Below are 21,072 nucleotides of genomic sequence, written 5' to 3'. Positions count from 1 at the left end.
AGAACTAAAATGTCCTCTCTCTCTCTCTCTCTCTCTCTATACACACACACACACACACACACACACACACACACACATACCCATGATGCCTGTCAAGTAAATAGTGGGTGCACAAAAACTATCGTTTGAATGAATGAATGTTTAGAGCAATACCACTAGTGCTAGGTAGGTACTGCAGTAGCTAGAATTCCACATAACTGAAATGGGGCAGCATAGTGTCAAATCAACTTTTTAAGAATAAACTGAAGCATAATGTCTTCTAGGTCCATCCCTGTTGTTGCAAATGGTAGGAATTTATTCTTTTTAAAGGCTGCATAATATTCCATTATACATATGTATCACATTATCTTTATACATTCATCTGTCAGTAGACATTTGGGTTGTTTTCATATCTTATATTCTAAAAAAATGTTGCCATCAACATGTGAGTGCAGATATCTCTTTGAGATCCTGATTTCCATTCTTTTGGTTATATGCCCAAATTGTAATTGATGGATCATAGGACAGTTCTGTTTTTATCTTTTTTAGCACCTTCCATACTGTTTTCTGTAGTGACTGCACCATTTTACATTTCCACCAAGAGTGAACAGGGTTTCAATTTAGCATTATGCTAATTGAACTAAGTCAGTCACAGACAAATACTGCATGATTCCACTTATATGAAGTGTTTAAAATAGTCAAACTTATAGACTTTTGTTTCTTGGGAGGTTTTGATTACTGATTTGATGTCATTACTAGTAATCAATTTGTTCAGATTTTATATTTCACCATGATTAAGTCTTTGTAGATGGTATGTTTCTAGGGATTTATCCATTTCTTCTAGGTTGTCCAATTTGTTGGCATATAATTGTTCATAGTAGTCTTTAATGATCCTTTGTATTTCTGTGGTGTCGGTTGTAACATCTCTTTCATTTCTGATTCTATTTATTTGAGTCCTCCCTCTTTTCTTCTTGATGAGTCTGGCTAAATGTTTATCAATTTTGTTTATCTTTTCAAAGAACCAGCTCTTAGTTTCATCTATCTTTTCTGTTGTCTTTTTAGTCTCTGTTTCACTTATTTCTGTGCTGATCTTTGTTATTTCCTTTCTTCTACTAACTTCAAACTTTGCTTTTACTTTTTTTCTAGTTCCTTGAGGTATAAAGTTAGGTTGTTTATTTGAGGCTTGTCTCTTAGAGTATGTACTTATCGCTATGAATGTCCCTCTTAGAAATGCTCTTGCTGCATCCTATAAACTTTGGTGTGTTACATATTCATTTTTATTTTTCTCAAGATACATTTAAATTTTTCTTTTGATTTCTTCTTTGACCCATTGGTTGTTCATTAGTATGTTGTTTAATCTATACATATTTGGTAATTTTCCAGTTTTTATTGTGTCATTATAATTTCTAATTTCATACCATTGTGGTTGGAAAATATGCTTGATATGATTTAAGAGGATTAAAATCCTCTTAAATTTGTGGACTTGTTTTGTGGCCTAACATATGATCTATCTTGGAAAATGTCCCATGTACACTTGAGAAGAATGTGTATTCTGTTGCTTTTGGATAGAATGTTCTGTAAAAATCTGGTACGCCCATCTTGTTTAATGTGTCATCTAAGTCCAATGTTTTCTTATTGATTCTCTGTCTGGATGAGCTATTCATTGATGTAAGTGTGATATTTAAATCCCCTATAATTGTATTGCTGTCAATTTCTCCCTTTAGGTCTGTTAATATTTGCTTTATATATTTAAGTGCTCCTTTGTAGGGTGAGTAAATATTTACAAATGTTATGTCGTTTTGTGAGATTGACCCCCCCGTCATTATGTAATGCCCTTCCTTGTCTCTTATTACAGTCTTTGTTTTAAAGTCTATTTTGTCTGATATAAATATAGTTACTCTGGCTTTCTTTTGGTTTACGTTTGCATGGAATATCTTTTTCCATCCCTTCATTTTAAGTCTGTGTGTGTTTACATCTAAAGTGAGTATCCTGTAGGCGGCATATAGATTTGTCTTTTTTTTTCTTATCAACTCAGCCACTCTATGTCTTTTGATGGAAGAATTCAATATCTTTACATTTAAAGTAATTATTGATAGTATGTGTTTATTGCCATTTTGTTAATTGTTTTCTGGCTATTTTTTATAGTTCCTCTCTGTTCTTTTCTTCTTCTCTTGCTCTCTACCTTTGTGGTTTGATGACTTTCTTTAGTGGTATGCTTATATTTCTTTCTCCTTATCTTTTGTATATTTACCAGAGATTTTGTTTTTTGGTTCCCATAAGGTTTTTTTTTTAAAATATTTGTTAGGAATGATTTTATTAATAGAAATTTATTTATTTATCTTTGGCTGTGTTGGGTCTTCATTACTGCATGTGGGCTTTCTCTAGTTCTGGTAAGCAGGGGCTACTCTTCATTGTGGTGCGTGGGCTTCTCATTGCAGTAGCTTCTCTTTGTTGCAGAGCATGGACTCTAGGCACATGGGCTCAGTAGTTGTGGCCTGTGGGCTCTAGAGTGCAGGCTCAGTAGTTGTGGCGCATGGGCTTAGTTGCTCCGCAGCATGTGGGATCTTCCAGGACCAGGGCTCAAACCTGTGTCCCCTGCATTGGTAGGCAGGTTCTTAACCACTGTGCCACCAGGGAAGTCCCTCCTGTAAGATTTACATATAAAAATTTATGTTTATAACAGGCTATTTTAAGTTGATAACAAGTTTAATCCCATTTTATAGCTTAACATTTTTATTTTCCCACACCACATTTTATGTTTTATGTTAGCTGTTATCAAAAAGACAAGAAATAGTAAGCATTGGTGAGGATGTGGAGAAAAGGAAACACTTGTGCACTGTTGCTGGGCATGAAAATTGGTGTAGCCACTATGGAAAACAATATAAAGCTTCCTCAAAAAATTAAAAATAGAACCACCATATGATCCAGAAATTCTGCTTCTGGGTATTTATCTGAAGAAAACAAAAAGACTAACTTGAAAAGATATATGCACCCCCGTGTTTATTGCAGCATTATTTACAATAGCCAAGATGTGGAAACAACCTAAATTGTTCATCAATAGATGAATGGATAAAGAAGATAAGAAGATATGTTGCACACACACACACACACACACACACACACACACATATATATAATGGAATATTATTCAGCCATAGAATGAATGAAATCTTACCATTTGAGACACCATGGATGGACTTTGAGGGCATTATGCTAGGTGAAATAAGTCGGACAGAGACAAATACTGAATGATTTTTTTATATGTGTAATCTAAAAGAAAAACAACAAGTTCATAGGTACAGAGAACAGATTGGTTGTCAGGTGAGGTAGGAGAGGGTGGGAGAAATGGATGAACCGTGTTTGTTTTGTTTTATTTGTTTTAGTTTAAATAAATTGTTAAATTAAAAAACAACCCAACCATAGTCAAACTTACGGAGACAAAAAATAGAATGGTGGTTGGAGACAGGGGGAAGGGGAAATGAGGAGTAGTTACTCCATGAATATAAAGTTACGGAGTTACACAAGATGAATATGGTTTAGAGATCTGCTGTTTAACATAGTACCTGTAGTTAACAACACAATATTGTGCAGTTAAAAATTTGTTAAGAGTACCCTCATGTTCAGATCTCACGTTGAGTGTTCTTACCACACAAAAACAAAGGCAAAACAAAAACAAAGGACACAAGAAACTTTGGAAGATGATGGATATGTTTATTACCTTGATTATGGTGATATCGTGGTTATATACTTATTTCTAAAATCATCAAACTGTATACATTAAATATGTGTATTTTTTAATATATCAATTATACTTCAGTAAAGCTATCAAAAGTACTGATACATTGAAGCAAACATGACACAATCTGATTTAGTAATTGAATTTCATGAAAGCAGAAAATAGTATAGTGGCATGGATGGAGGAGATCTTTTTAAGGACGGTGCTGTCTGAAAAATGGTAAGTTCACTGTAAAAAATGTTAAGAATCTGAAAACACTGGATAAAGTCACTAAGTGAAAACACTAACTATGGTAATAGCATGGTGAAAGTGCATTATGCTAAAAAAATGTTAAGATTAATTCACACCTTTGTACAAATTATCATGTAAGTACTGCTATTCAAATACCAATTTACTATGTGAACATTTAAGTGCCTACTATATGACAGTTGCAACTATGATTGAGTCTTCTACATGACAGTCTATCATATGTCAAATACAAATATGATTCTGCTTACTAAATGACAGTGCCTATTGTAAATAATTATATATATGGCCACTACAGAAATGAATGTCATAGATTTATTGCCATTCAAGAAATTAAAGCTTTGTAAAAGATGTTAATCTTGTAAAATAACAAGGAAACTACATTCGACTGGAGTTGTGTCATACATTATCCTGAAGCCATATAGAATACAGCAGTGAGATGATACTAATTTAAGCCAATAATTTGGGGTGAGATTAATGTTGTGCAGTCAATCACAATGTCCCCGAAGGGGAGACTCCCAGAAGGCTTCACACAGGAAGCACTGTTTGACCTGAAAAGATCTGGAGAAGCAAAGCACATTCAGATAATTGGAGTAGCTGAACACAGTTTCAGAAACATAAAAACCCTTGACATACTCAGGGAAAAAAGGAGTGATTTAATATGATTGGAGAATAAAGTATAGGGTATAATATGTTGGAAAAAGCCAGGGGGAGATAGGCAGGGATTGGGTCATAGCAAACAATGTATGGCATACCAATGAAATTAAACTTTACCTTGAATTTTATGGTGCGATGTATGTGTGTGTGTGTGTTGTCTGGGAAGTTAGTTTTGCCTTACAGATCATTTGTTTATGATAAGGAGGTTTGGTGGTGAGCAGTAGGTGAGAGAGAGAGGAGAACTTTAATTTAGATAAGGAATTTATCTAAGGCAGTAGAGGTAGAAGAAAGGGTCAGGTACCAGGAATGTTAAAGAGGTAAACTCTACTGATCTTTGGGACTAATTATAAGTGGTCTCTGAGGAAGAGGGAGCATCCCCAGATGGCTTCCTGATTTCTGACTTGGATGACTTGGTAGATTAGATTGCTATTCACTTATGTTTAAAATATAGAAAAAGAAGCAGGTCATGACTGGAGATGGGAGAACAAAGCATTGATATAATTCTGCCCAGTGTGAAAATGCAAGCTTTTTAGATATACAGATTCAAGTCCATTTCTAGGCTGTCCTTGGCTGTGTGACTTCGGACAAGTTGTTGAGGAAATCAAGTCAGATTGGGAGAGGGATCAAATAGCCTCTTTAGGAATAGGTACAGTAATCAAGTTACTTAATAAAACATTGAATAATTGAGAAAGAATCAACATTAACAACATTCTTTTGTTGAGTCTTTAACACTAGTTAGTATATGTCACAATCTAATTTCACCAGCAATCTCTGTCGACGCAAATTTACAGAATTCCAATTCCATATTGTCAATCTTTGGAAGCCTTAATTAAGTAGCTATTTGGCACACTATAAAATGACTAATGTCTATGTTAATATTAGTAGGTGAGTGTAATATAAACATATCTAAATAAATCTATATAATCTCAGAGGAGTAGTAAACAAATGAATTATGGTTTTAAAAGATATTTTAGTTATAGTGCAACATAAAACTATAAATATGTTCCTTGCCCTCAAGTGAGGACAAGGCAGATGAACAAAACATAGATACCCACAAAGAACAAGACAAGGAAACCAGGAAACTACATTCTTAACATAATTTTCCTCTTTTCCAGTAAACTATAGTAGAAGAGGTAAAAAGAAATAAGACTATTATTTAAAAATATCTGTACAAAAATTCCTTACAAAGTCAACATATAAAACAGCAAACATAGAGGAATTTGTCCTGAAAGCCTGTTTGATGAGGCCAGAGCAAGTAGTGGATTTCTCATTAAGTTGGTGATATCTGGATAAAGAGAGCTTTCCAGGAGAGTAGATTCATTTTAATTGGAACAGGTCCCTGTGGAAAAAGACATACATACTGGAAGTTCTCTAGATTATCGTGGCTTTGAGTCTAGACTCCTAGGTGAAGCAATCGTTTTCTTATTTCATTAATTCTCCTTAAAAATAAACTTACTCTATATTCTCTGGAAATAAAAGCTCGAATTGTGTTTTCCAGAGGAAGTGAACGTGTATGCTATGAATTCATCTGTCTGGAAGTCTGGAAAATGTTACTGAGTGTGGTAAACATTTATCAATTTTAAAAACAGCAGATAATAGCACAAAATCAGTAGTGAGTGAAACCAAAGCTCTTAGGGAAGAGGTTATTTCTCAGCACCTATTTATGACCCTGAACTTGCTACAAACAGAATAATAATTCTAGCATGTAGTAGGGTCTTCACATATTCATTGAATGAATGTAATTTTGGAAAGTAAGTAAACTACAACATTAACTTAACTAAACACGTGGCATTTAACTATTATTTATTCACAGGAGTCTGTTCTTTGGCTGTCATCCCATGTATTCAGCCATGGTTTTTATTCAGACCTTAGTCATTGGTTGATCTTATGTTTCAGAATTTATGGCATATCTGGTATGATGCATTAGAAAGATACCTTGCATTTATAATCATGAGTTTATGTCAGAAATCTATGATTAGCTTGTCGAATACCAAAAAATGACTTGTCGTTTTCCTTTTGTTTCAACATGTAAGGCCTTTTCCTTCTTTTTCCTTGCTCCAAATGGTAAAGGCTTTAAATTTGGTATGACATGAGTGTCTATATGAGTGGAGTGTGTGTGTTTGTGTGTGTACATGTTTTCTAGGTTGAATAAGTCCATGTGACTTTCTATACTTACAGATTCCTTTGGATTCTAAAAGAAGGAATGTTCTAAGCAGTCATTTTCCAGTAAGGTAACTCATTTTCTAGAAGACAAAAGGAGGTTTTGGTTTGTCCCATATACAGTTGATAAATTACGTTTTGTCGAATAGCTTTTTTAAACCACACCGATTCTACCTCTGGAGTTAGGGCTTTTAAATATTATGTCATCCCCACATTGAATGTTCTCAATATTAAAAATGAAATTTCATAAGATAATCTGTAAGTTTCTAGTTAATAAACTATATAGCAGTCATTCTTATTGTTTCTGATAGAACATTCCCCATGACTCATATATTCCCACTTCACCCATTTGAGTGTGTATTCCTTTTAGGCTATATTATTCTTTCCTGTCAAAAAAGCTAGGCAAAATGAGAACAAACAGTGACTAATTTCATTTTAGCATGATTCTCATATCAGAAAGCATGAGAGACATTTAAATGAGGAGGAAAAAAAAATCAACCTTGATTTGACAGTTGTTTGACAAAGTAGGAAAGTGAATTTGAAAATGCAGGGAGCTGTGAAATCAGTAGTCACGTATTTTTATTCCCAGCTTCTCAAAATCTTATTTCTCAGAACCAGGAATTGAAGATAAACTTGTCAAAGCAAGTGACCCTTGCTCTTTAGCCTCTTGGTTTCATGAAAATGTGGATACAGCTTAAATTGCAGAGTGTCCCAAATATTTGGGTTTTGTAACAAGATGCTTTCCAGCCCTGAAATTCTGCGATTCCACAGTGGAACCCCTTGAAATTGTTCTGAGAAAGGAGATGCCTTCATGCCTTACATATGATGTCTCAAGTTAATAGCAAGGAGTTGTTTGACAAAAGGTTGTGTTTGTCCACGATTATGTCTAGAGCTACCTTTTTTTTTTTTTTGGTCTCACCATGTGGCATGTGGGGTCTTAGTTCCCTAGCCAGGGATGGAACCCGTGCCCACTGTATTGGAAGGTGGAATCTTAACCACTGGACCACCGGGGAACTCCCTAGAGCTACCCTTGAACAACCAAGGTTATGCTGGGATTTCAAGATAAATGTGACTAGAGATATATAAATTTGTAGGTGATTATAGATTTAAATCATAGTTCCTCTTCCTAAAGTACAACCTGGGGAGGAAAAGAACTTACCTAAACTAATAGTTTGGGAAATTATTTGTGGTTGTTGGCGTTAGGGAGTGAAAAAGGCAAGATGGCAAAGTAATCTCCTCCCCACCCTGCCCTGTGATACTGCGATATAATAAGGACATATTTGGTCTTTTTCTCTGGTTCCTGGTACAGATGGGGCTCTTGAAACTCTTGGAATTTCCTGAGAGCAGTGAGAGGAGCATCTTTGTTATTCATGACCAGCTCCTTTCAGCCACACCTGAGTTTATGCTAGTGCAGTGACTCTTGGTGGACCGCTGGATAGCGTCAGGATGGTGGCTGATTGCCGGAGGAACCAACCACATGATTAGAAGATCGGAACTTTCAGCATCCCCACTTCCTCTCCAACCTCTGAGAGGGGAGAGGGGTTAGAGATAGAGTTAATCACCTACCGCCAGTGATGTAACTGATGATGCCTACGTAATGGAACCTCCGTCATGCCCCTAGACAACAGGATTCAGAGAGCTTTCAGTTTGGTGAACCTCTTGTGGTGCTGAGAGGGTGGAGTGTTCCCAGAGAGCCTGAAGGCTCTGTGTCCTTGCCCCCATCCCTCGCCCATGCATCTCTTTTATTTGCCTGTTCCTGAGTTGTAATAATCAACACATAATAGTAAGTCAACTTCTCCCGGGTTCTATGAGCAAATCATCAAATGTTGGGAGGGGGTCGTGGGAACCCTTGATTTATAGCTTGTTGATCAGAAGGGTCAGAAGCTTGGACTTGTGACTGGTGTCTAAAATGGGGTACAGCCTCGTGGGACTGAGCCTTTAACCTGAGGGGTCTGCACTATCTCCAGGTGTCACAAGTAACTTATAGGACCCCCAGCTGGTGTTCAGAGAGTTGAAGAATTGATTGGTGTGGGGGAAAAAAAGAGCACACTTTTGGTGTCAGAAGTGTTGTGAGTAGAACTGCATCCCTCCTCCCGCCACTGCCCACATCCAAATAATAACCGAGTCCTGCCAATACTTCCTAAACATTTCATAAATCGGGCTTCTCTTTTTATCTTCTGTCCCTATAGTCACTGTCCTGGTTCAGTACCTTATCACCTCTCCCCTAGACAAGGCTGTACATGGTCAGTATAAATTCTCACTTCTCATACGTTACCTCCTTTGCTTAGAACATTTTCTTTCTCTAACTTAACCTTATGCCATGTCTGATTAACCCCTTTGATCCTGTAAATCTCAGTTCAGGAGATTCCTCTGAAACTTCGTGTCAGGTCTTCGGGAAAGACTACCTATGTCCCTAGGAAGGTTAGGGGCACCTCATCTGTTCTCAATATCATGCGTATAGCACCCTCACTGTACTCCCTACATTGCTTTCTACCTTTCTTGAGAAGAGGGAGCCTCTTAGTTATCTCTGTATTCTCTGGATATAACAGAGTACCTGCGCTGGAACAGTTGCTCAATAAAATCTTCCTTGAGGGCCTGAAGCTTGCTCTGAATTTCCACTGTAGAGCATCAGCAGAGTCAGCTGTGCTTCCACATATAATTCTTACCTTTGCCCAAGATATGAGCTATTCTAGGAAAGGTTTTCCCTTCAGGTTCCATTATCATTCATCTTTGCACATCTTCCTAAAGCATATATCTGACCGTATCTCTACTTTCATTACCTTCCTATAATTTTCAAGGAAAGTTCAGGATGAAATTAAAATTCTGGTTTATCCCTTAATATCTTTGCCTCCAGCCTTTGTCTATCTTGTTTAGCATCCTCCACTTCTCCATGTACATCTTTTGCACAGATTGATAGAACTACTTTTGCTTCTCCATAAGCAACATGTGTTTCAAGCTTTTATGACTCCACATGCATTTTCTCTTTCTCCCGATGCCTCCTTCCTGCATCTGAATCTTTCCCCTCTCTTAGTGTCAACTCTTTTGGGAAAGACGTCCCTGAGCCATCTCCACCCACATCACTTCCCTTATCTGAATCACTTCTCATTGTATCTCTATGACATACCTGTTACAATTCACTATCATTGTTAGTTTATATTTCTTTTTCCTCTATATCAGTACAAACTCGTTGAGGGAAGGACCTCTGTCTTCCTGGACCTACATTTTCAGCACTATGTGAAGTATTTGGCATATAGTGTGAGATCAACTGAAAAGGAAACAAGGAGAAGGAAGAAAAAGAAAAGAGAGGCAAGCGCAGTAGTCATGTACTAATTTCCAGATATTTAAAGTCACTCAAAATAGTAACTTTATACACAAGGGTCTCAGTAGCTAACCGATTGCATACTGATTTCTGCAATACTTTACAGAATAAAAATTAGTTTTCCAGTCCTAATTCATTTGATCCCCACAAATGCATTGGTTTAATTGATATTTCCATTTTAAAGCTGTAGAAAAAGAAACTCAAGAAGCTCATGAAGTTAGGAAGTAAGAAAACCAGGATGTAAATCGGTCTGATCAACACAAATCCAGATTGTCTGATACCATACCCAGGACTGACTACATAATGTGTGGGACCCAGTGCAAAGTGAAAATGTGGGGTACGTTGTTCAAAATTATTAAGAATTTCAAGACGGCGACAGCAGAACATTGAGCCAAGCTCAGGACCCTTGTGAGTGTGGGGTTCTGTTCAACAGCACAGATTATATGCCCATAAAGCTGGCCCTGACCACGCTTTCCCATAATTCTAAGGTGCTCTTTTGTGCGCTAAGAATGAGGTTGGTAGCACGTTTATCAAAAGCAAACTCTGTCTTGTTGGATTAAGGAGAGAAAGAATTGATGTTGAGCACCAAGCACTGAGGATAATCGTTTTGGCTATCACCTTGTTAATCCTCACAGTAACGCTGCACATATACCATCTCTTCTGTCTGTTCCAACATCTTCATCACTCAACTGAGTCCTGTGTCTCTGGAATAAAGACTTCTTAAAGTCCATTCCCCTTCCCCGGTCTGAATCATTGCCCTTCTAGATGTTCTTGTTGTACCCTCTGCTAGCTTTTAGGATGTCACCAGTGATGATATGGCTTTCTGTCCTTGCATAAGAACCAACTGAGACTAGAAGAGTCACATAGCTAGGGAATAAATGTTGTTGGGAGAATTTAGGTTTTCTTCTCCTTTCAGTGCTAATCCAGTGTTCTTTTTTTTTTTTTTTTTTTTTTTGCGGCACGCGGGGCTCTCACTGTTGTGGCCTCTCCCATTGTGGAGCACAGGCTCTGGACGCGCAGGCTCAGCGGCCATGGCTCACGGAACCAGCCACTCCGTGGCATGTGGGATCTTCCCTGACCGGGGCACGAACCCATGTCCCCTGCACCGGCAGGTGGACTCTCAACCACTGCGCCACCAGGGAAGCCCAATCCAGTGTTCTTTTATGCTACTGCAACCCATTGAAGGTCACTTGCCCACTTAAAGCATCCAGCAGTGGCCACCCTTACCATCTCACCTTCTTTTTATTCCCTCAGAAGAAGCACATTGAGGGTGGAGGGGTTGATAGCTGGTTTTTTAGATGGAAGGTAACACACTGGGACACATATGGGTCTTACCTGGGCTTTGCGATCTGGTAAAGGTATGACCCGGGTATACTAGGGTAAGATGCATCTTTATCTCTCCAGAGCTGGGATCAAAAAGGGAGTCAAGAAAAGTCATTTCTCTAAGAATAATGCTTAAGAAGCTATCACTTGCGTCTGAAAAGGGAGCCAGAAGGCTATGCTTTCCAGGAAGCTTGAAGATAATATGAGCATTCTTTACAAGACTTGGTTTGCTCAAATGCTAAATGTTCTTAGTGTCATATTGGAACTGCTCCATGGGCAAAATAAACATTTTACTGTGACATAATATAATCTTTAAAACATTGATTTCACAGGTTAAATTTTAAAACACATTTTAAGATGTATGTGCCTCTACCTTTAAATATGAACATTAATATTTAGAACAGCAGGGTAGAGATTAATGTTATAAGAGAAGACATGTGGAAGCCAAAAATCAGCTTCTTGAAGTGTATCAGCTTCTTGAGATATGATCAAGATTAATGCTTTTCATGGTTTCATGGGTTTAATTAATTGAAAATGAGCTAATTGATTTTCGGAAGGTGTTTAAAAAGTATGGTTAGAGGGCTTCCCTGGTGGCGCAGTGGTTGAGAGTCCGCCTGCTGATGCAGGGGACGTGGGTTTGTGCCCCGGACTGGGGGGATCCCACATGCCGCGGAGCGGCTGGGCCCGTGAGCCGTGGCAGCTGGGCCTGCACGTCTGGAGCCTGTGCTCCTCAACGGGAGAGGCCACAACAGTGAGAGGCCCGCGTACCGCAAAAAAAAAAAAAAAAAAAAAAAAATTATGGTTAGAGATCAAAATTTTCTCAATTGAATTCATAAATCTCTGATATTCCTCAAACAGAATAAGAAAGCATTGGTGTAAACGATCTCCTGTCAACCATATAGGGCCATGTGACGTTAAATCAGTGAGGCTGCTGGTTTGAACTGGATATCAGTTCTCCATAAAGAGTAGTGAAGCTCATAGTAATGCAGAACCTAATATGTAATTCATTTTTAAAATTAAAAAACTGTAACTTAGATGTAGACACTCTTCCAACGTATTGGGAGGAAACTGAAGAATTGAAGGAGATTATTCATGGGCACATCCCAGGGAATCTCACTAACTGTTAAATAGCCTCTTTTTATAGATTTTTTTCATTGTGACTGTGGGAGGAGTAGATGTATCTAAACTCTAAAGCACAGGGTGCAGCTGAGACAGACAGATCTAATAAGGGACTGATTCACCGTGTCTGCCAAGGTCTGCTTGGCAAGCGCTTTGGATCCAGATAATACCATTTCCTCCCCATTGTTTGACTGGATATCCTTTGAAAAGCATAGCCATATTACCTCCTGTCCTTCCAACTCAATCACTCTGCATTTCCTTCTTTATTGTTGTGATGGAGGTAATACTTTGTAAAACTTAAATGTGTGTCCTTTTCTAGCTTTCCAAGCCTATGACGTTTCTTCTAGTTGGCCCAAGAGTTCATCACACCTGGAGAAGATTAGCAAATGTTGTTGCAAGTAGGATGATGTAATAGCTTCTGACATGGAAAATAAGATTTTTCGAATTCCTTAAGTTTCCTTGCAGTGTATCAAGAACACTGGTGGATAAAGAGAGGGAAGAAGTTAGCAATTCATCCAGAAATGTGTCTTCTTATTTTTTCTTCCCTGGCTGCTGCTCAAAGACATAAAAGAAAGTAAGCAAGTGAGAGTAAGTGAGGCTAGAGTTGACTTTTGTGCCCACTTCTCATTTGAGACTCTGAGCCTTATAAGCTCTTCCTCGCATGACTTTATGAAGGAAATATTATTCTTCTTATTTAAAAAAATTAAGGCGAGATGAACAAAATTAAGTGGAGATGAACAATTTGTTCGAAATCTTACAGATGGCAAAGACCTTGATTTGAACCCAGGACAGTCTGACTAACCACTTTTCACAATACCGTACTACCAATAAGCAATTCCATACATACCTCTGTGTACTGAGTTGTGCACAGTTAAAAAAAAATAAAGTTAATGAAAGTAGTGAAAGCTAAAATAAAGTCAGTAAAACTTTAATACTTTGCATTTATGGAATAAATGGGTTTCTGACCATATTGTTAGTTAATGTGGTATCAGGGTATGACACTTGCTATGCTGCTTTAGCAGTCTATTAAAACCTCCCAAAATTTTGAGTCAAAATCAAGATTTAATATGTAACTTGAACTTCTATTTTGTCTTGCTAAAAAAAAAAGTTTGGGCTGTACTTTTGCTCAGTTGCGTCCAAACTAAAAGCTTTTTTTTTCCCTCATGTGAATCTCTTAAACAGTTTTGTTTATTGATAATCAAAAATTGTAATATAATTTCTGGTCTAGACTTATCTAGTACCATAGACTTCTGCATTTGTAATTTCTTCAACACGTCAGGTAATAAATTAATTGCGACAATAGATATGCTCTTTCAAGCTCTTTTAAATAGGGTACTTTGTTCGTATTCCAGCCATTCCCTTAGAGATGGTGTAAATATTTCAAAATTGTTTTGGGAACCAATCTCTTTATACATAGGTATATTTTGAGTCTTCGTGTTATTTAATCCCACCATCCAACAGAATATAAACTATCTCTCTCAGCTAGATGTTATCTTCACTTTTAGGTGCTTGGCTCTTAATTTACATGTTTTAAAGTATTATTTTATAGTCGTTTATTTGAATTAAATAAGGCACTTTTCACATCAGCTTTTAAAACTTGATGGTTTCGTTCTCTTTTATTTATTTTTTTGGTAGACTTGATGTCTCTGGTGCAAGGCTTGCTTTTGCTTGTAATCCTACAGTGTTGCCAGTTAAATGATGTCCCCGTTGAAGTAATGTTAACCACCCTGGATTAAAAATGCTCTCAAGCAATTAAGCAGTGGTTGTAAATCCCTGGAATTTGGCAAAATAATCAGCATCATGTGATAGTTGCATGACACATGATGGATCTAGTATTTAATGTACAAGCGCTTGGTTAGAAAATGAAGGGGAACCCCTTGTACAATTTCATGTCTAAGACAGCACCAAGCAGAGGGGGGAAAAAAGGAAGAGTGGGGAATATGTGAATCCTGATTTCCCGGAAAAGTGAGGGGAGGCAAAATTTAACTCTGAGAAAAGTGATAAAATGGCAACAATTACATTAACTCCGTTACACAAATTGTGAAACACAAGTCACAATTTTTACTGTGATTTTACAAAGTGAACATTTTCTCAACATCCTATTTGATAAAAATAAGTAAAGGTTGTGGGCAACTTAATGTGACTTAACTAATCAAACACTCTAGTTGCGTCTTTTCCCTGCCTGCTTGGTGATAGCTGCCTGTACCAACGTGTTTGTCTGTGGTTTCACTTTCCTAATTTTGCCTTTATTCATACAAATATGTTTATCATCACCAGTCATTTGCTATTTTGCACATGGTTCATTTGGTTGTTTTTTTCCTTCTTCTAGGTATCTATGATTATGTGAAAATGATGTCAAAAATGGTTGTGCTTTCGTTTTTCACAAAAATCTCCAGGCGTTGAACTGGGGAATCATGCTGTTGTCAGTAACAGTCATGTGACATAGCTGAAATTTTCATCATCTTCAGTAAATAATCAGGGTGGTCAGAATTATATAGGATCTAGCAAAGACCATTAAATTTATGAAAATACATTATGGACTATGCATCACATAGGATTAGATTTGTCTGCAACTGACAGAAATTCGCAAATGACAATGTTGTGAGCAACACAGGGGTTTTCTCTTTCAGGCAAACAGAATCTGAGTGCAACCTGTCCAGGGCTGGCATGATACCTGCATAATCATTAGGGATCCAAATGCCTTCTCTCTTGCTGCTGGGCCATAGACACCATATGGTCGCTTCCACTTCATGGTCGCATATGGTTGATTAAGCTTCAGTGTCTGGTCTATGGTCCAGCCAGTGAAAAAGAAGAACCCAAAAAGGGCAAGCTTCAACTATGAAGGAAGAGGGAGTGAAATGTATGTTGGGGACAACTTGCAATCTCAGCCACAAAATTATCAACCCAAATTATCTCACACATAAAGGTACAATACTGAGTGTTTAAAAACATTGAGGGCTTCCCTGGTGGCGCAGTGATTGAGAGTCCTTCTGCTGATGCAGGGGACGCGGGTTCGTGCTCCGGTCCGGGAGGATCCCACATGCCGCGGAGCGGCTGGGCCCGTGATCCATGGCCGCTGAGCCTGCGCGTCCGGAGCCTGTGCTCCACAACGGGAGAGGCCGCAACAGTGAGAGGCCTGCGTACCGCAAAAAAAAAAAAAAAACCATTGATATTCATATTTTCAACGGTAAAACTATAGAGCATTCTGCTGTTTGTGCCAATGATTTTACCAAACAATTTAGTTATAAGAAGAGCCGTTTATAACACAAGGTGTTGGAAAGAGAGCCCTGGAAAAATAAAATACAAGAAAGATATGAAATATACTTTAAATTATTGTGATTTTAAAGTCTATTTTGTGGGAAAACTGTGCTCATAAAGGACCGAACCTTTACTCAGAAGAGGTTGAATAAAAGAGTGCAACTAAATTTTATCTTTAAAAGAATACATTTCATTAAAAAAGTTTACTCTTAGGAGGGCATAATAGCTGTATGAGGGCAGGAATTATGTTGTTCACTGTTATATTCTTGGCACCTAGAAGACTGCCTCCAACAAAGTAAGGGTTAAATACATGTTTGTTGAGTTATCAGATGATTGATTGATTACATTAGAATGAAAGACAAGAAATATTTCAATATATGAATTACAGGTAGATTCCTACCAAGGGGAATATAGTCGATACTAAATGAAAAAAAAAATCAACACGGTAAATGAGATCACTTCCTCAACTTATTTAATAATATATTATGAGAAAGCTGTAAGGAAAGAACAATTTAAGTCTATATGAGACCCACTGAAAATGTCAAAATATATCCTAATTAAAAGCTCCTAAATTTCATCAAAGTAGAAAAAATGATGAGGATCAACTTACATAGAATGTAAAAATTTTCTGCAGCAAGTCACAATAAAATATATGACCTGGCCTGTAACAGAGTCATGAAATTTCAGGAAATTTAATGAAGTAGCTGTGGAATTTAAAGAAGAAAATCACAGAAGTTTATGAGTTTATCTTGTGAGTAAATGAAAACGTTATGAAAAGCTCTCAATTCTGCCATATCTTTATATGACACCACTCATGAATATGCAAAAGGATGAATAATTCTCCAAAATATGTAAGCAGAACAAAAGCATTAGGAGGGAGCTGTGAAAGTTGCAAAAGTTGACGTGTACTTTGTCTTATTCTTGGTGTAATTGAAAAACATCTGGAGATTATTGAGTTTTCCAATATTCAGGTGGCTGGTGAATCAAGTATTTGGCTGACAGAGTCCAAATTTAAAATTATAATTTTTAAAAAAGTTTTTAAAAACAATTCTGTGCTGTTTTTAGAATTCTTTCTCATAAACAATAAACAAATTTTATTAAAGACCCTTTGCCTTCAAAAGAGAAACATTATTTCATTTTTTTCTCAGAGATGATAAATCTTTTAAATGGATTTGGGAAAAAGGGAAAAAATATATCACAGATGCGTTTCCAAAGCTTTCAAAGAACATACACCTCTTCAAAATTTCACGCGTAATGAATTTTTCTTATTTCAGAAATGAATACTTAGAGAAAGCAACACGACGATGATCACTGAGAATACGATTTTGTCTGTTTTGTTCACTCTACTCCCTGCGCCTGGAACAGGACCTGGCACATAGTAGATGCTCAATAAATATTTGGTGTATGATTGATTGAATAAATGACTGAAAAGCTAATTAGATGCAAATTTAATCCTAGAACTTCAATTTACTGAAATTCTGCAAATTCTCACTTCATCTATGAGTGTATCAACATAATCAGTTTTGGCAGTTGATTTACTTTATGTGATATTCGTAATAACAGAGCTGGCGCTTAACACTTTGAATTGGCCGATTGTTACAGCAAGCGCAGATGACTCATTTCCATTCCACTTTATCCTTAAGATTACTTTTAAAATACCATGGAGAAACATATTAGTGGTTGCCATCGATGGATGTTGGGAAATAATCCGTAACCAAATTGATGGAATCAGAAGGGCTCAGTGGTGCTGGGAAGAGATTTCCTAATCTGTGGAGAGAAAGTGATGTTTCACTAATCACACCCGCTAAGAACTTTATGATGCAATTTCATACATTCCCATAATTCACATTTTGGATTCAAGTCTTTCACTTCTAACATATACTGCTTTGGTTATAATTTGATATGATGTCACCATCATTGCTAGAAATGACATTAAGGAAATTAACATTATTTTATTAAAAGCTTCCAGTATTATTCAAATTAATGATCCACTTGCGAGATTACTCTGAAGCTTCCCATAAAGCTTTTGTTTTGTTTTGTTGAAAGTCCTTATGTAGAGTAACCACTGCTCTGTGATTCCAAGGAATCACAACCTGGATTCTAAGCATTTGCATTCAGCCTACCTGGGCATCTTGGGAATGGGAGTATAATATGCGTTTTTAACTGACTGGAGAATTAAAGTTACATAGTAGGACTGAATGGCCAGTTTCTAAACGGTAGCTTGCCAATTGACCATAAAGGAAATCCAGTAGAAGTGTGGTGCAACTCTCTACTGAAATTATTCTCCCTAATATTACCAATGGAGGCTTTGCCAATTTTCTCAGTTCTGATAGTTTATAATGTCTCTGTTGATGTTCTAGTATTGCACCTCCACTCTCCTTTTGTTTGGTATCCTTCCTTTGTGCCCTTCTCTCTGGCTGCTTTTACTTTGCCCTTCACTTTTGGATCTCCTGTTTTTTAAGAAGTCAGTATTTGTTAGTATTCAGTTTCTGGCTCCCTGTGCATCATTTTGGGTTTTCAGTGTCCATTTCCGTGCTTGACCTCATCTCCCATCTATGCCTGGCTCTACTAACTAGATTCCTGAGCCCCTTTGCTCCTAGTGTGGCATGGGTTTCACCCTAGAAAGGAGAGGATAGCGTGCCATACCCCCATCCTGCCATATGTCTAAAATGTATCTCTTCTTATGTCACACCCCTACTTTCATCCCTTCTCAGGATGAAGTTGAAATTCCCTAACATTTCCTGTGAGGTTTTCCAGGATAGGGTCCAGGCTCCCCTCTCCAAGAGCAAATTTCATCATTTGCTGTCTATCAGTGTTGAATATTTTCAGTTCTCCTAATGCACTCTGTTCTCTCTCCTTCCACATGCTTCTCTCTGTGCTGACCACACTCCTCTCCCTGATGGATAATGCCTTTTACTCTCAGGACTTCGTTTGTGTATCCGGTCCCTCATAAGACCTTCACTGTCACCTTATGGCTTGTAGATGGTGCAGCTACCTACTCCCTGGCCCCGTGTATTGGACTTACTACTATCAAAGAACTCCTGGTACTTCCTGTATTCTAGTTATCTAATGACTTCATTCTCTACTGACTAAATTTCTTGAGGACAAGACCTGTGACTTGTTCACTATTTTATGTATAGAAAAATGCCAAGCATAAATTAAGCAGCCAGTATTTTTTAATAAATTAAAAGGTAGGTATTTTTTCTTTTTCAGCATCATAGTCCAAAGGCTCAAAATTATTAATATTTTCTTTCCCTAGACTTCTATGGATTTTTCCCAAATACATGAATTTAAGATTATGATAAAGGACAAATAACTCATTTAAAACTATTTTAAATTTCTATTTTAAAATATAAAATTACCTTTGAGCATTGCCATGACCATCTCCTGTGCATTTTGGGTATAGATCATTCATTATCATTAGTTCCTAAATAGTTTATAATTGTAGATTTTTTTTTGGTCCAGTATTTCAGAGGATGGTTTTGAATTTTTAAATAGTTAGGATCCTTCTTTACTATTTCTTCTGTAAATATCTAGTTTTATTCTTTTGTAGAGAGAGACTATAGGTAGCATATTTTTGACACTTTGGACTTTTTTTTTTTCACAGGGTATATATTGTTTTTGAAGGGTCATGTGCACTGGTTAACTTTCTATTGAAAGGTTTACAAAATTTGATATATATAAAATTCTGAATTCTATTATTCTAATTTTTTTATATCATCATATGTATTCTATAAAATTGGTTAAGGGCTGAGAAATGTGTGTTAAATTATGCCTATGTCAAATTATCACTAAATGCCAAGAATTTTTCTTCATGTATTTTGATACATTTTATGAGTTTTACCTCTTATTATTTTCATGACCCTCTTTTGTCCGTGCTTAAATCTACTTTCTGTTCTACTTTGTTCAAATTAATATAGCTGCTTGTCTCATTTTTCTCGATGCTTCCTAATGCACTGTCACCCATTTTTTTCTGTTTTACTCTTCCATGCTGTTTTGTTTCAGTTGTATGTCTTTTAAGTAGAGATCATTTGATTTGGAGTGCTATGAAATGTCTCTTCCATTTCCCCTCAAGCCGAATGAGAGGGGATTCAAGGGGGCCCTTTAAAGAGATTGCCTGGTGTGTGGGGGTCTGGGGCACTGATACTCTTGCTAGAAAAGCCTGAAGTCTGGCTGCTTTAGGAACAGCTTGCCGTTGCCAGAAGTCTTTGGAAGGAAGAATTCATTCGGGCTTCCTGGGGACTCTTGAGGGCCACATGGAAGAGAGAGATATAAGTGGAGCTACCTTGGAGGGCGTTAGGCGCTTGAGAGAATGGAATTGGCCTCAGAAATTCAGGGTGAAGTCATAGATGTCCAGGCAGAGGAGACCTCACCTGTGTTAAGAGAGCAACAGTGGGGGATCCCACTGCCAGTGACAGGGCTCCATAGAAAGTACAAGCACACTCCAGGAGAAAGAATCAGCCTTAGATTCCAGCCAAGCCAGGGAAAACCAGTGCCAGATTATACTGGTGACTATTAAATGAGAACTTTCGGGCTTCCTTGGTGGCGCAGTGGTTGAGAGTCCGCCTGCCGATGCAGGGGACACGGGTTCGTGCCCCGGTCCGGGAAGATCCCACATGCTGCGGAGCGGCTGGGCCCGTGAGCCATGGCCGCTGAGCCTGCGCGTCCGGAGCCTGTGCTCCGCAACGGGAGAGACCACAACAGTGAGAGGCCCACGTACCGCAAAAAGAAAAAAAAAAAAAAGCGAGAGAGAACTTTCTTGGGCCTTACCTCTCTCTAATATGTCTCCTCGAAATCTGGAAGCTCTAGAGCCAGCCTGCTGATGGGATAAAGGGCAGTGAATGAGAAGGAGGGAACTAGAAACCTCCCCACGCTAGGTTTCCTACCTACTCCTTAGCCTGAGCGGGGAGGGGAGGAGTTTTAAATGAAGTATGGAGTCTGGAGTATCACTTGGGAGTGATCATTTAAATATCAAAATTAAATGTTTTGTGACTAAAGGTGGCCAGAGAACTTTTTATTTTCTGAGAGTGATCAGAAAAGTCATGGGATCTGCTTAGATTTCTGCTTAGAATTAGCCTCAGAGGACAGATCTGAATGGGTAGTGAGGGAAAAGAATTAAGTTTTCTGTTACATTCTTGGGGGATTAATCATAGCTGCCAATGACATTAAAGTTTGCCTTTTGTGTATTTTCCCTGATCCCTGGTTCTCAAATGCTGGAGAACTCATGATGAACACAGTAGAGCAGGCTTGTTGAAGAGGGTAGGCCTGAGCCTTT

At 37.7% G+C, this 21,072-nt stretch overlaps 1 long non-coding RNA gene across 1 annotated transcript in view; it reads left to right on the top strand.

Moving 5' to 3' along the window:
* LOC117314279 (uncharacterized) overlaps positions 1-21,072 on the top strand; it is a 305,123-nt gene that overhangs the window by 146,258 nt on the left and 137,793 nt on the right. The gene's annotated exons all lie outside the window — the stretch shown is intronic.

The sequence above is a fragment of the Tursiops truncatus genome, chromosome 11 (assembly GCF_011762595.2).
Source record: "Tursiops truncatus isolate mTurTru1 chromosome 11, mTurTru1.mat.Y, whole genome shotgun sequence".
NCBI lineage: Eukaryota > Metazoa > Chordata > Mammalia > Artiodactyla > Delphinidae > Tursiops > Tursiops truncatus.
This window is presented reverse-complemented; position numbering and strand designations above follow the sequence as displayed.